The sequence below is a fragment of the Phaenicophaeus curvirostris genome, chromosome 3 (assembly GCF_032191515.1).
Source record: "Phaenicophaeus curvirostris isolate KB17595 chromosome 3, BPBGC_Pcur_1.0, whole genome shotgun sequence".
In the NCBI taxonomy this organism is placed as follows: Eukaryota; Metazoa; Chordata; class Aves; order Cuculiformes; family Cuculidae; genus Phaenicophaeus; species Phaenicophaeus curvirostris.
The window spans coordinates 36,816,262-36,830,706 of record NC_091394.1 but is presented as its reverse complement, the minus strand read 5'-3'; the positions used below and the strand labels follow the sequence as shown (position 1 = coordinate 36,830,706).

At 42.2% G+C, this 14,445-nt stretch overlaps 1 protein-coding gene across 9 annotated transcripts in view; it reads right to left on the bottom strand.

The window, feature by feature from the left end:
* Nucleotides 1–14,445, bottom strand: part of ATXN1 (ataxin 1) — a 246,872-nt gene that overhangs the window by 144,356 nt on the left and 88,071 nt on the right. Inside the window, exon 4 of one of the 9 annotated variants that reach the window (XM_069853662.1) lies at nt 4,909–5,058. The exons of the other annotated variants lie outside the window; for them this stretch is intronic. The gene's annotated coding sequence lies outside the window, so the exon portion shown is untranslated. The remainder of the gene's footprint in view (nt 1–4,908; nt 5,059–14,445) is intronic. 9 annotated transcript variants of the gene reach the window in all.

The following is a 14,445-nucleotide window of genomic DNA, read 5'->3' as shown; positions in this document are numbered from 1 at the left end:
TGCAATGAGTATTGTCTGACCTGGTTAAGTACATTTATAACATTCAAAAATAAGATACAGCTGCCCAGAAACAGTGGCTTTCATGTAGTCCTTTCAATACGGGGAACACAGCGTGCTCTACAAATATTAATTTAGTCAGAACAACCAGTGAGGTATACAAATATTACTCCCAGCTTCAAATGCGGAAGACAGAGCATAGAGGAATGGCAAGGGGGATCTTCAGCACTGCTTTACAGAGACAGCTCACAGCCAGGGAAAGTTGGAATCTCACACATCTGCAGGTACCTTTGATAGTCCTGTCCTGACCAACTTCCTAGACACGCTGTAAGTCAGAGCCTGAAACTGAAACTCTGCTTTTTGTCCTCAGGAGACCCAGATGAACAAATATTCTCTGTATCTCAACTGGCTACACTGCCAAAATCAACAAGGCGGTGTGCACAGGTGCACCCCATGGCACCTCCCAGGTCCTGATTGTCCCGACCAAGAGGCCCAGCAGGGACATATTGCCATTCTTTTAACATTCCCTTGCTGGAGTTCCTGCCCCATGGAAACTCAATGGTGAGAGTCAAGCACATCCATTTTGTCAAGAAGTAGGAGGTGGCCTGGAGACAACCAGAAGCAGGACATTAACTCACAATCAGGAAAGTAGGAGGCTCACTGTTTCTGACACAGTCCAAGAAAAGCCACCGCAGCCATTTAGCTGGGCAAGAGGAACTGCACACAAACCCTTTTTGGGTAGTGCTACTTCCACAATTGTCCAAAAAAGCACTAATGGGGAAAAGCAGAGCAAAGCAGCAGGAGCTTCAGCAGCTGCCAATGATTTCTTTTTTTTTTTTTTTTGTTGAGGAAGGACAACAGGACAATGTTGATGAACCCCTGGGCCTCAAGTGATGAGGACAGGGCAAAGTCCAATGGGCCCTGCTGCATATTTTGCCTTTTTAAGTTCCACCTTTAATCCAAAAGAAGGAAGGAAACATAATTCTCATAGCCACCACGACACTGAAGATTATTCCGCCTTCTCCCTCAACAACCCCGGTTTTAGCCTTTTACAACTCCAGCAAATACTGTAATTAAAATCTTCCATGCTAACATCTGCTTAACAATGATCTTTTGGGGGAAAATTTGAGCAAAAAAATGCATCCATCTTAGTGAAAGAGAGCAGGCAAGGAAATATGTAGCTTTGATTGTGTTAATTTACTTCTGCTGCTGTTGTAACTAATTTATTGAGATATAAAAATGGCTTCAGGCTCTGGAGCAACCCTGAAAATTTGGCAAGAGGTTTATGCTGATCAGAGATATGATTTTAGACATTCCTGTGAAAAATCACCTATATTTGGTTAATTCTAAATCCCAAAGAGGAAAACAAATCAGCAGCTAAAGTCTTCAGACCTTTCCTCATTGCAAATTTTATACCTCAGGCTTCAACTCAGCTCCATAGAGGCCATGGCATCTATGAAATGTTCTGTCCTCACAGGACTCCCTGCAGAACAAAGGACTGAGGTCAGAGCAGTTCTGGGACTTTTGAAGTCAAGAAACCACTGTTAGTAAAGGAAGACACAATTATTTTGATAAACTCTTCTTCACCCGAATATGTACAGAAACAAAGAAATAGAGAAAAGCAAAGAAAAACCTGCAGCTTCTTGATAGTTTCATATTTTTTTAAGAAAGTAAATCCATACGAGTCAGGAAGTACTAGCACTTCAGATATCCCCAACAGAGAACTTACCAGAGTAAATATTTTCTAGCAACCCAGCATGCCTGTATTGAAAACTCATGGTCTGCTGTTCTCTAAAGTATTCTTGTCTTTCAAGAGCAACACTCAGAGAGGGTGACACTGCAATGCCAAGTTGCCCTCCCTTGTACTCCAAGGCACCTGCACTCAAACGTCCCCAAATACCATTTCTTCCTTGTCAGAAATCTTTGTTAACAAATTTCCCTTTTTTGTTTTTTTTCTGTTTTTGTCAACTCTGCTTTTCTTTTTGTTTGTAAACAAAGAAACAAACATAACGCCAGAATGTAGAAAGGCTCTGCCAGAACTCAATTAATAAATAATGAGGATTGAGTGGTTTTGATCATTTCCTTCTGTCTGAGACTCACAAACTGACAGTAAAACAGTGTATGACCCTTCACAGAATTTTACTATCACATTACATCCTCATTGGAAATTAGGCAACACAAATTTGATGATTTGAATGGGAATGGCTCATCCAGTTTGGTGCAATGTTACCCACTGCAAAGACCAGAGAGAAATACATTGTGAGCCTGTACAGCAAGATTTGCAAAGCATCTATCCAGTCACACAGCAAGCCCTTGTGCTACCTGCACCAACCTTTCCTCTGCTCTGCACTATGGAAATGTAACTTCAAGTCTCAGATCTGTAATCTTTTGCTGGGTTTTTTTGCGTCAATGAATGAAGACAATACTTGAGCTTGAGTTCAAGCTGTTCCTCAGGATGTGTTAATGCAGGGGCATAGGTACGAGAGAACAGGAAAGGAGAGGAGTAAAGACATCCTGTCCTGCTGCCGTAACTGGAAACACAGGGATGGGAGAAGTTCCTTTGATATTCAAAATGGGAAAACTGGAAAAAATAAGATAATAGGAATTTAGAGAAGGGGATGAGGGTGAGATCTGCTGGAAAAGCAAGTTTGGTCACGTGGAAAAAGGAATAAAAAGGATGAATAAAGAACACCTTTTGCTACAGAGATCGCGTGAGAGAACAGAAGAAACAAACACACAAACATATAAGCAGTTTCCAGCATTTTCTTTAAGAATAGTAGCCAAGAGAACAGATTCCCATTCTGCTTCTGTTGTCATAACTTTACTTGATGGGAATATGCCAATTTATACCAGCCATACACCTACCCCCCCCATTTATAAGATACAGCAGACAAAACCAGTATTAATACTGTCTTTTTATGTCCTGGTCTTCCTGAGCAGACTATCTGTTTACATTTAGAAACTGCAATGAGTGAGGCACCTACCATACATGCTAAATTGTCAGGATTCATTAAGTGAGTGGAAAGTCAAGATTTCCATGACTCCAGCCCTAATTTGACTAAGACCAGTACCAAGTGATCTCTATCCAAAGCATAAACATGTTCCTTATAAACAGCTTAAATGCCAGTACTTTAAAGGCACAGCCGTGTGTTGTAGTCTCTCTACTGAATAAAATTCAATCATATCTACAAAGAAATCTGTTTGTTGACACATCACTGAAAAGAAGCAAATAATGGCTCGCTATACTAAGAAACTTGATGACAAATGTAAGGGAAATTACCCTTTGCATAATTTGTGCATGACCCGTGAATTTTAGTGGGCTACAGGGAATACAAACTCAACAGTTTCATTTTGGTCTCATACTGATATATATACATATACATATGCTTTTTTAAATACATACTTACTCTCTTTTTTAAACTGCTTTGGGTGCAAGGGAAAGACTGGATTTGACCTCCTTGATGAATCAAATCCAGTTTTCTCAAAAAAACCAAGTGGACAATAAAATAAAAAAAGAGGACAACTTGCCTCCCCTGTCTCTTTAAGATACTGCCTGCCTTTCAAGCAGACAGGGAATGCTGCATTCAAATAAGAGACTATGGATTTCTCTTAGTAACTGCAGCTATAAATGTAGCTACTGCTTATACTGCTTCCATCCTATTAGTGTTACAATTGTCCAAAGCATAACACTCAACAAAATTGCCATAATTTCAGATAAATGTCTAATTTTTTATGTAACAGAAAAAAAAACCCCACTTTCAGAATGTTACTGCTTTCCTCTATTACATTATGCTGTTTCTTGGCACAGTGAGCATTAAAAAGCAATACTGCTTCCTACCCCTTCAATGTCTGGCAGCCCTTTCCTAAACCAAACCATTCCGATCCAGTGGATGCGCTGCCCACTACTACAGATAACATGCCTTTTCTAAATTGGAGTCTCTTAAGGACAAGCAGTGTGGCTTTATTTTGAATCATTTGCTAGCTAGTATCCCGTTCACTATGTAGTAAGAATTGGGTTTTGGCCTTTTTCTCTGCTGTACATAGTATTTGCACGTGGTTACTGCATATTGTAAATTATAGTGATGAAAATAAGTGGTCTATGTTGCATTTACTCATACACAGAGTACATACCTTAGGCAAGGGCACATTTTGCCTTTCCTGTACTTCCATAATGACTAACAAGGCATAGGCATGAAGAGCCCATCCTTCTGCATGGCAACAGCGTGTTGGGCAAGTGGCAGCAATACGAAACCCGACTTATATCGACTCTTATCTCCCTATACTGACAAGGAGTAAAAAAAACCTGCAGAGTCAAAACACTAGACAAATTGTATCATTTAACCCAATCATTACATTAGGAAAAAATTCTTCACAGAAAGGGTCATTGGGCACTGGAACAGGCTGCCCAGGGAGGTGGTTGAGTCACCTTCCCTGGAGGTGTTTAAGGCACGGGTGGACAAGGTCCTAAGGGGCATGGTTTAGTGTTTGATAGGAATGGTTGGACTCGATGATCCGGTGGGTCTCTTCCAACCTGGTTATTCTATGATTCTATTCTATGATTTACTCTTCTGAGGTTTCAGAAGAGTACCTTTTTTTATAGAAGGGTGTTTTTTATAGCATTATGGTAGCACACTATGATTTATACTTAAGCATTGTTATTCAGCAAAAAGTATTTTTGCCTCTTGCATTTCCTCTTTGTGCTTAAAGGAAGGATGGCCCAATAAAAACGTAACGATAAAACTCTGCACAAAATACAACAGCTCTGATTTATACAGTCAGATGAAGAGATCAGAAATGTCCATTAAATCCAAACACTACTTCCAGTCTTCCTGCTTGATCATTTACTATTTTGCATACTTTCCTTTATACCCTTGCAATAACATATGGATAGGCCAACCATATCACACTTACTTGCTCTCTATGCAACAGATTCCTGATAGATTATCACCCCATAATTCAACAGTTGTGTGCATTCTTGTTGCCCCATCACAATAAACTGTCAGAACAAGGTAACAGACTTTGGTGTCCGGCTTTGTGGCATTTTGGCAAGTTTAACCAAAACTGGAAAAAGGAAATGGGGGAAAAAAAAAAAGAGGAGGAGAACAAGGGAGAACAGCATTTACTCTTTCACATGGGAGGGTATGCCAAGAGGACAACCACAGTACTTCACAGAAAAGCTCAAGAGATCTAAAAGGTCTGCAACAAGCAGGGTGCTGTGCACTAATGTGGGGTGCTGAGCACTCCCTGTTCCCACTGCAGGCACAGAAAGCAGATCATTGCCTCTCTCGGGATCAAGCTTTCTGAGTCATGGACCATCTTGCTCCCTGCAGCACTCAGCACAAGGAGAAATGCACCAGTTACCATCCACGGTTGATTCTAAGCCCCTTCCTCACCAGCATCACATGCTGACACCCACCCACACCGTGCGATGGGGAGATGACCACACAGACACTGCGGCAAACAGTCAGCTCCTCTACCCTGACACAGAGGTTAAATACAGCAGCAACAGAGAAGCTGCTGTTTTAGTGATACAATGCTAAGAAAGTCATAGAAGTATAAACTTCCTACCTAACAGAACTAAACCCAAGTAATCTTGCTCCTCTAAGCACTCTGAAAGAGCACGAAGTACCCTACCTAACTTCACCGAAACAAGTCCTCTACCAAGTTACTTCTCAATACTTGCAAAATGTTCCTGGAAGTTTTTCCAAGCATCATGGGAACACCTGAGCGCAGGTGTGAACCTGCAGATCTAACAGGCCTGCTCCTTCTCTCATTGAAATCAGCTGCCCTTAATTTGAACAGCAGGAGACCCCAGCTTTTTCTACTGCTGTGTTCCTTATCACAGCTCTATAAATGTCACAACTTTATTTTATTAGTGAAAGACTTATTTTATAAATTAACAATAAAAGCATTCTTGTATGTCAGGTTTTTCAGCCCCTGTTGTGTGGCTGAATTCTTGAAGGTCAGATAAAGCGGTGTGTAGAAAGGGAGAGAAGAAAATGCTCTGCAATATCCTTTTAAACAGGCTCCACAGTAAAAAGACAATAAATAGCTGATTTGTTACATGGCTTTGAGGGCAGCAAGGAATGCTAAGATCACAGTTAAATGAACCTGGTCATGAAAGGAGCAGCAGCTTGTCGAGTACTGTACCTACATTAGTTAACTCTTTTTGTGATTCAAGTCCAAGACTTCATATTGTTCTATTTCCGCCTGTTCCTCTACTCCAGATTCCCTTTGTGGCACTTTTATCAATGGAAAAATCGAGGGAGGGGTTTCCAGCTGGGAGCTCAACAAAAAAACAGGAGGTTGAGTCTGGTTTTCTCACTTGCGCTGCAAGAGCCATTTTAGCACCAGTAATAAAAGAAAAACTGCACAAAGAAAAAAAGACATGACCTGAAATTATTTTATCATAAATGCTGCACCGCTCTTTATTCTCTGGTACAGTTAGTCTCACACATTGCCACAATAATTTGCTAGCTTCAACAGAGCTCCTCACAAGTAATGTATTTTTATTAGGGGACGATGTCAGCTAGAGATCCAGGGAAATGGTAAGAAAAAGTTTAACAGTGCCATCGGTCCGATCTACTCTTTGTCATGTCCTTGCAACTTTTACAAATTTACAGCTGCAATGTCCCCATTTAAAAAAAATAAAGTAAAATAACTTTACTGTGTCCTCTGCAAGAGGTGGGAAAAACACACACAAACAACAAGGGAAAGTAGCTGGTACATTGAGAACTGGGAAAAATGGATTTTGCACAGACAAATCTACACAGCTACACCTGGGGGTGTCATTACAGCAGCCATGGTGCAGGCACAACTGCAACCAGTTGGATGCTTACATTCAAGTTGTAACCTTAGAAGGCGGTTTTGGAAATGAGATCATTCGCACTAAGAGGATTTTCAAGGTAAGTCAACGGATAGATTTGGTCTCATTTAAGACCAGAAAAGACTATTAATCATACATTGGAACATTAAGGCACCACAAAGCATTCATCTTGGGAGGCACTTTGTATAATGGCAACAGAGCTCTTACAAATGTCCAGGAGCACCACTCCACACAGATGACAGGCTCCTTGAACTCCAGAGCTATCTACTGTAGCTATTTTCATACACCAACAAGAAGCCCTCACCATCACCATCTTCTCAGACAAAAGGACAGATGCCTCAAAACCTTCAACAGACAATTATCCAGCTACTGCAGGCTCTGCAAGCCTCCCAAAGACAAGGAAAATGTCTTTCTCACCCATACGCTGCCTGAACGAGATGGCTGATCGGGGCACAGTGTCTGTAATGACTCTGCTGAGAAAAACACCCTTAGATACAACAGAAATCAATGCTGCTATCACCAGGAGGCCGCAGTTTTTACCCCAATTGCTTAAACTTGGCAAAGCTGCAATAAGACGAGAGCAGTAAATCTGAAAGGAAAATATAAAGGTGGAGAAACAAATGCAAAGCTTGTCTGCTTAGACAGGGAGACTACTTAAAGATGTGTCTCATGATGAAAGAAAATTGACAGTCATCATCATCAAACAGCCTGAGAGTTTGGAAGGCATCTGAGAGAGGATGGTATGGTACCCTAACTCCCATAGTGTATTTTATTTAGTTGCCTGTTAGAAAATGTTTAATAACATTTTCAAAAGGTCATATGGATCTCAGGTACCTAAACCATAAAAAACAGCAAACTAGCAAACCATGCAAACTGACTGCTGGCATTCTCTGAATCTATACCACAGACCTGTTATGAGGAACAAGTGTTTGGGGGACTCAGGTTCCAGACACTTGCCTGGTAAATACCTCTACCAAGGGAACATGCCAGGCAAGAAGGGGTAAAACATTGCACAGTTTGTGATGAGACTGGTGGAGAAGTGCCTTCATTGCCAATGGCATTAACACACAACTTTTTTAAATAGGTTGCTGTAAACCCAGTACCAGCTCCATTTTACACTGAGCTTTTTTATAGTTGGTTATGTCCTCCTTGAATAAATACACAAGCTTCATCAGCGACTATGATAAATCCACGGATCTGGGTTATGTCTCCAGCTCCAACCATTTACTTTACTGTCTTCTGCAAAACACAGAGCAATTCTCATTAAGCAGTTGAATGTGAAGCAACTCAGCAGAGAGTTAAAGGAAATCCCTAATCCAAAACTAAGCTAAGGAGCAAACTACGTGTGGAAAAAATTAAATCAACTTGCATGAAGTCATACAAAGTAACTGAAGCAAGTCTATGTGATCCTAGCAGACACGACCTATATCACATCACAGACAAAAGGGACAGGAGAAAATATCCATGAAAATATTTCTTCTCAGCTCCAAATTTTGAAAACAGCACATGGGTAGGTCACATTAATCAAACCCATCAATGAAATCTCCATATCATTTTTAATCACCTCTCTACCCTGTCTAGCATCTTATCTTTCATTGTGGCCAATCTCCAAGAAAGACATCAGAAAAGAAAAAAAGAAAACAAAAAACAGGAAAACCACCACACCCACAACTCAAAAGTAATAACTACAAGCCAAAAAATGAAGTGGGGGAAAAATTGTTTCCTGTTCCTGCAGGTAAGGTTGAGGTCCTGAAGTATTAAGATTTGAAAATAATTAATTAGAGATCATCAAGTTAAACAGCCTAACAGGGTATTCTTAATTTATTAGATATATTGTGCTTTAATCACATTAATTTTTCAGAAATGTACAATAATCTTTGTGGTTTAAAATGACTGCATTCATTTTTTAATGGAGAGTATTTTATTCATCTAATACATTATCCTTTCCAGAGAATTATCATACTTGACTACAAGTACTTAATGAGGTGCTAATTAATACTCCTGTTTCTCCCTATTTAAAACTCCTTTGAGAAATGAGGTCAGAAACCTGGTTTAATGCACAAGACACTGCTTGGAGGCTGAAGAGGAAGGGACCTCAAAGGCATCCACCACCCTTCTCCACGGAGGACATACCCCTTGAAAACTCAAGCCCAACACAACAGTGATCCCTCCAGCTGAGCCAGCAGCTGATGCACAGCAGCTACGGGGACATGCTGGCCCAGCAGCACGCTGCTCCTCTCCGCAGCGCGTGAATGATGAGAAGTAACCCTCCCACTTGTTGTTTAATGGGACAAATTTTACTTTTCCCACTTCCGCCAGCCTGCGGCGGGCAACCTGCCTGCCTCTCCCCAGGAGCACAGCTGAAGGGCTTGTCCTACTACAGCATGTTCCTGAAGTCGCTTATTCCCCCGTCTTGCTTCTGCCAACCGCCGTCACACAATGATGGGCAGCTCCATCATCCTCGATGCAGAGCCCTGGCTGAGCCATGGCATCCTGCCAGTGGCTTCAGCTGTCCCTGTGCCTCACCAGAGGCGTGGTACGCAAATTTGGGTTACGAACTCCTCCCAGAGCAGGAGCAGCCATTTCAGACTTGAGGAACTGCTGCAGTTTTGAAGAACAAAAGCAAAGACCAAGCACTTCTGAAGCCATCGGGAAATTTGCAGACACTCACCCGTGAACTTCACTTCTGGGTTTGCTCCACATTGTATACTAATTGCAATTATCTAAGAGAGGCTCCATGATGGGAGGAGGGGAGGAGAAGAAGGCTTCCTTTTGGCACAGCTTCTTCAGAGTTCAAAGGACACATATGGCCTGCAAACACAGCGCAGGGGATAATGTAATATTAAAGGAGGGATGGGAAGAAAATGAGAACACAGCAGGGACAAGCAGCGTTGTTCTGGATCTGCTTGACTGGAATTTTAAATAAAGGAATACAGGGGGGAAACATCTACAAAAAAAAAAAAATTCTTATTTTAATTGGATATCCAAACAGAGGAAGGGATTGCAGGAAGGTCCCCATCTGAAGGGAAGACCTCCGGCAAGCAGGATCTGATCACTTCTGCTGGGGACAGATGCCCCAAGCCCACAGCCCTGGCCACGCAGCAGGACGCAGAAGACTCTGCCCAGAGAGCAGGACTGGAAGCAGCCAGAGATACAACAGCTTCAGGAACTGTACTACCACATCTCCAAAGAGACGGGAGGGGTTTGTTTCAGAATAAACACATGTACAGTATCAAACCTGCAGGGAGGGGACAGCGTGTCTGTCTGCTGAGTGAAGCAAGAATAAAAAAGTGTGTGAATAGCACAGGTCCCGATTTGCCTTGCAGTGCCTGTGTAGCCACACAAAGGGAGCCACATGAAAGTCAGCAGCCTGCAAGGTGGTACCTGTGGCCACACCAAGTCCTGATATCTGCTTGGGGCCCTGTCTTAGTTAGCGTAGATACTAAAGCCTGCTCTTTCCACTGCAGAGCATGTCAAGCACAAAAATAAATAAATAACCAAAACAAAGCACCTAATCCCCCCATCCACAACAATCCTCAGTCGTAATTTCTACATAATTATTGCACAACAACCACCCATAATGAGAGAATGAATTTATAACCACACACAAGCTATATTTACCAGCGGACTGGTTACAAAGCAAAACAGCAGGAAACCACAATGTGTGTCTTCACATTAGCTCTGCGGCAGTGGTGTAGAGCAGTGCTGCCCGCGCAAGCAGGACAGGCTGGGCAGGTGAAACCCAGGCACACTGGACAAAGAAGAATGTAGCCCCTTGGGATTGGACGCTAGACCCAGCAGGGTACAAAGATGCTGCCAGGTGTTCAAGGGAAACAACGTAGAGGTGAGGCTAGAAAGACCTGTTTGACTTAAGGGTTAAATAGTTGGCCACCCAAGTAAAAACTGAAGCGAATTTCACCTACCAACCTTCCCAGCTTCCAGAAATTTTGATTCCTAGAGAATTAAAAAAAAAAAAAACAGAACAAAAAGCAGCACAGAAAACAAATACAACCGGCCCACCCCAATTAGAAGCACTGTCCCCTGAGCAGTCAGGACCCAGGAGGTGAACCATTCCTGCTGCCCCTTGAAATGAACAGCTGCTCCCAGAAAGCACTTTGCACTCTTGCCCCATTGGCTGTTCAACAGTTGACCTCCTTCAATACAGCCTCGATTCAACCCAAACTGGGACAGTGAGAAATTCTTCACTGTGAAGGTGATGAGGCACTGGCACAGGTTGCCCAGGGAAGCTGTGGATGGCCCATCCCTGGAGGTGTTCAAGGCCAGGTTGGATAAGGTTTTGAGCAGCCTGGTCTAGTAGAAGGTGTCCCGGCCCATGGCAGGGGAGTGGAACTGGATGGGCTTTAAGGTCCCTTCCAACACAAACCATTCTATGATTCTAAGACCATGCTTTCAAGAGGAGGACTGACGAGGTCAGCAGCTGAGCCCCTACTGACAACTAAACTGGGGATAGTTGATTTGGGGCTGCCTACCAGCCACCATGCATCGCTGAGCTCAGGAGGTCTTCACACCTTCAGATCCTGCTCTTCAGGCAAACTTGCTCAAAACTGACTCCCAGCATTGGAAGTTACTGGAAGCACCAACAGACTAGAGGAAAGCCAGGCAGCATGCTCACAAAGGCCTCATTTCCTCAGGCCAACATCACGCAAACAGGCAGTGTTCCAGCTGTCAAGAGCACCCCTGACCACCCCATCCCAGCTGCTCATCCCCACTTCCCCTCGTGCCAGTACAAACCCTCACACTTTCCAGGCTGGTACGAGAAAGACGGTGTGCTAGATCCAGGAACAGATCCTGCTGAAAACGTATTTTTTTTCTTTTTTCCTTTTTTATTTTTGACTTGGATCCTTTCCCAGACCTGGCTCACAGCACAACTACACAATGCTTATGTCAGCACAAGAAAGGCATCTAATGAGCACCCAAGGGGAGGGCAGGACTGCTGCCGTCACCATCCTGGCCACCTTAATGAGCTTGTAAAACAAGGGCCCATGGACAGCTGGTTAAAAAGTCACAGAGCTTCAGTTAACTGAGGAAGGCAGGTGAAAAAAAACAACATGCATACAGGTTACCAAACTGCTGCCAAATCATACTGCCAAAACACAAAGAACACACAGGGCCTTTCCTTGAGGAAAAGAAACCCTGTGCTCAGCTTCACCACAGCCCCAGTGCAGAAAGGCTCCTGATACACACACAGGGAAAAATCTTGCCCCTTATTAGTTCCTAAGCAGGATATGCAGGGAAACAAAAAAGCACCTTGTAAAACACTAGTATCTCAAAATGACTTATTTGCTTATCTTTTTGGCTAGGCATGATCTCCCTGCCCTGCTCTGTCCCTGGAGAGACACCAAATAGCTGAGCTCCAGCTCAAGGTGGGAACATAAAATCAATAGAGAGGGGAAGTTAAATGGGTAAAAGAACTCGTCTTCCCTACAGACTGGGGGTGCAAACCCACCATAACAAACAGCATAACCCTAAACACACAGTGGGACGGAGAGAAAAATCTGCAATTACTGCTTCTGATGTTTACGATGACCAGGACCCTATTCGTGCTCTGGTGGCAATCAGCAAAACTGTCAGGAAAAGAAAGGATGTGTTGGGCATGCTACTGCTTCTTATAATTCCTGTCTGAGTACAATTACACCATCTTGAAATGCATCCCAAAAGGGCACTCTTATTCTAGAGTTGAGTTGCTTTTGGAAGATGAGTCAAAAGCAGTTCCACGTACTTAGGTCTGCTCTTGAGGTTGCCGACAATTTTTTTCCTGGCTTTACAGCCACATTTTCTGATCCCTAATGTACTTTCTTTCCCCTATTGCTGAGAGAAAGAGCCACACAAATAAAGAGAAATCTGACTATCCCAGGAAATTATGTAACTGACTATACACAGAGGGCTGTCACATATGCACAAAGTAAACCAACTGAAATACTATGATGTTTTTCCCCTCTAATATCCTTCATTTATAGTCATCGTAGGTGTTACAAGTAACAACAGTAAGTGGAACAATTTCATACAGCACTTTCCATATTGAGACAGCTATTCTACATCCCCTTGTACAGCAGACAATTTCTATAGCTTGCTTTGTATTATGGCAACAGAGCAAGGCACCTCAAATTAAGCTCAGAAAAGAAAGCATTCCCAAGAATCAGGGCTAAAATCTAGCCTAATGAGCGGCTGTGTCTGTAACCAGACTCTCTTTATCTCTTTATCCAGAGCAAAGTTTGGGCATCACTCATGGCTGGTAGGCAGAAGCACGTGCCTCTTGATGGCACAACTCCCCTCCCCATCAGAGGCAGCCAACAGTATGAGCAATACATGGGGCCAAGCCCTGCCCCAGACAAAACCTCTCAGGGATGGCACATGCAGGAGAGCTGCTAGATACTACGATGCATGAGCTTCTTGCAAAGCCTTGGAAAAATGCTAGTAAGAAGTGTGTATTGCTATTAGCACAGAGCTTGTGGGGATGAGCAGAGGCCTTGACTGACAGCAACTCTCCCCTCTCATTGCTCACCAATGGGAAAGAAAAAACATTCAGCCAAAAAAAAAAACCACCTATGAAACACACCCAACTCACACAACATCCAAACCAAACAATAAAAGACAAAAAAAAATTCTTCCCAACCAGCCGCTGTTATTTTATGTTCCTTTTGTCATCAGTTCTTTTTGTCATCAGTTACAATTCCTGTAATGTTAATGTGTACAATGACAAATAAAGCTAGAGCAGACAGCAAGATGCACAAGAACATCAATGCTATCATCAGACACGACATGTCATAAGCACTCAGAAGATAACACAGCCCAATGGATGAAGTATCATTTAGTATCAGTCATCATATTATTGCATCCAAAACTGGGCCCAAAAATACATATGCAAACACATATTCCAAGAATGTCTAAAACAATAGCAGCAAACAAAACATATGATACTAATTCAAGTGTTAACGACGAATTGTCTATTGTAGCTGAAAAACAGAGAGACTTAGTCCCGAAAAAGCAACACTGACCTAACAGTTGTTAAGTGTTCACATTTAACATGCATTCTAGCATATTCATAAACCAGGTACTTCTGAAGGCAGGAAAAAATACAAGAAAATGGGTTAATGAATTCAATGTAAACAATAAGGAAAAAATCAAAGACATAAGTCAGAAGAAATCTGAGCTAAGACATATGAAAATATTTCGTGTGCACATGCGTGTGAAATTTAATACAATTCCTACTTCAGGACTCTTGGATCACACCTTTCTGTGTTTTTCAGACCTTACTTGCCAAAGTTTTGTTTTTTCACACACGGTTTCAGAAGGACTGCTGTCTCTTCAGTAGTGAAGTTCTGCCCTTCAGTTCACACAACATATTCCCACTGACTCTAACCAGCTTAAGGTTAATTACAAATACAATGGAAAATCTGAGATAGCTTGTTGCCTTTATTTTCCATTTTTTCCCAATGTGCTATTAGGCTATTCATAATGAATATAAAATGATTTTTTTTTAATTAACAATTAGGACAAACAAAGGCTGTAATATTTTACAAACCTATTTGATGCAAAATACTAGATATGTGTTCAAGGCCTCAAATTTTCAGACCTTTATTATTGAGTTCTAACTTCTTTTC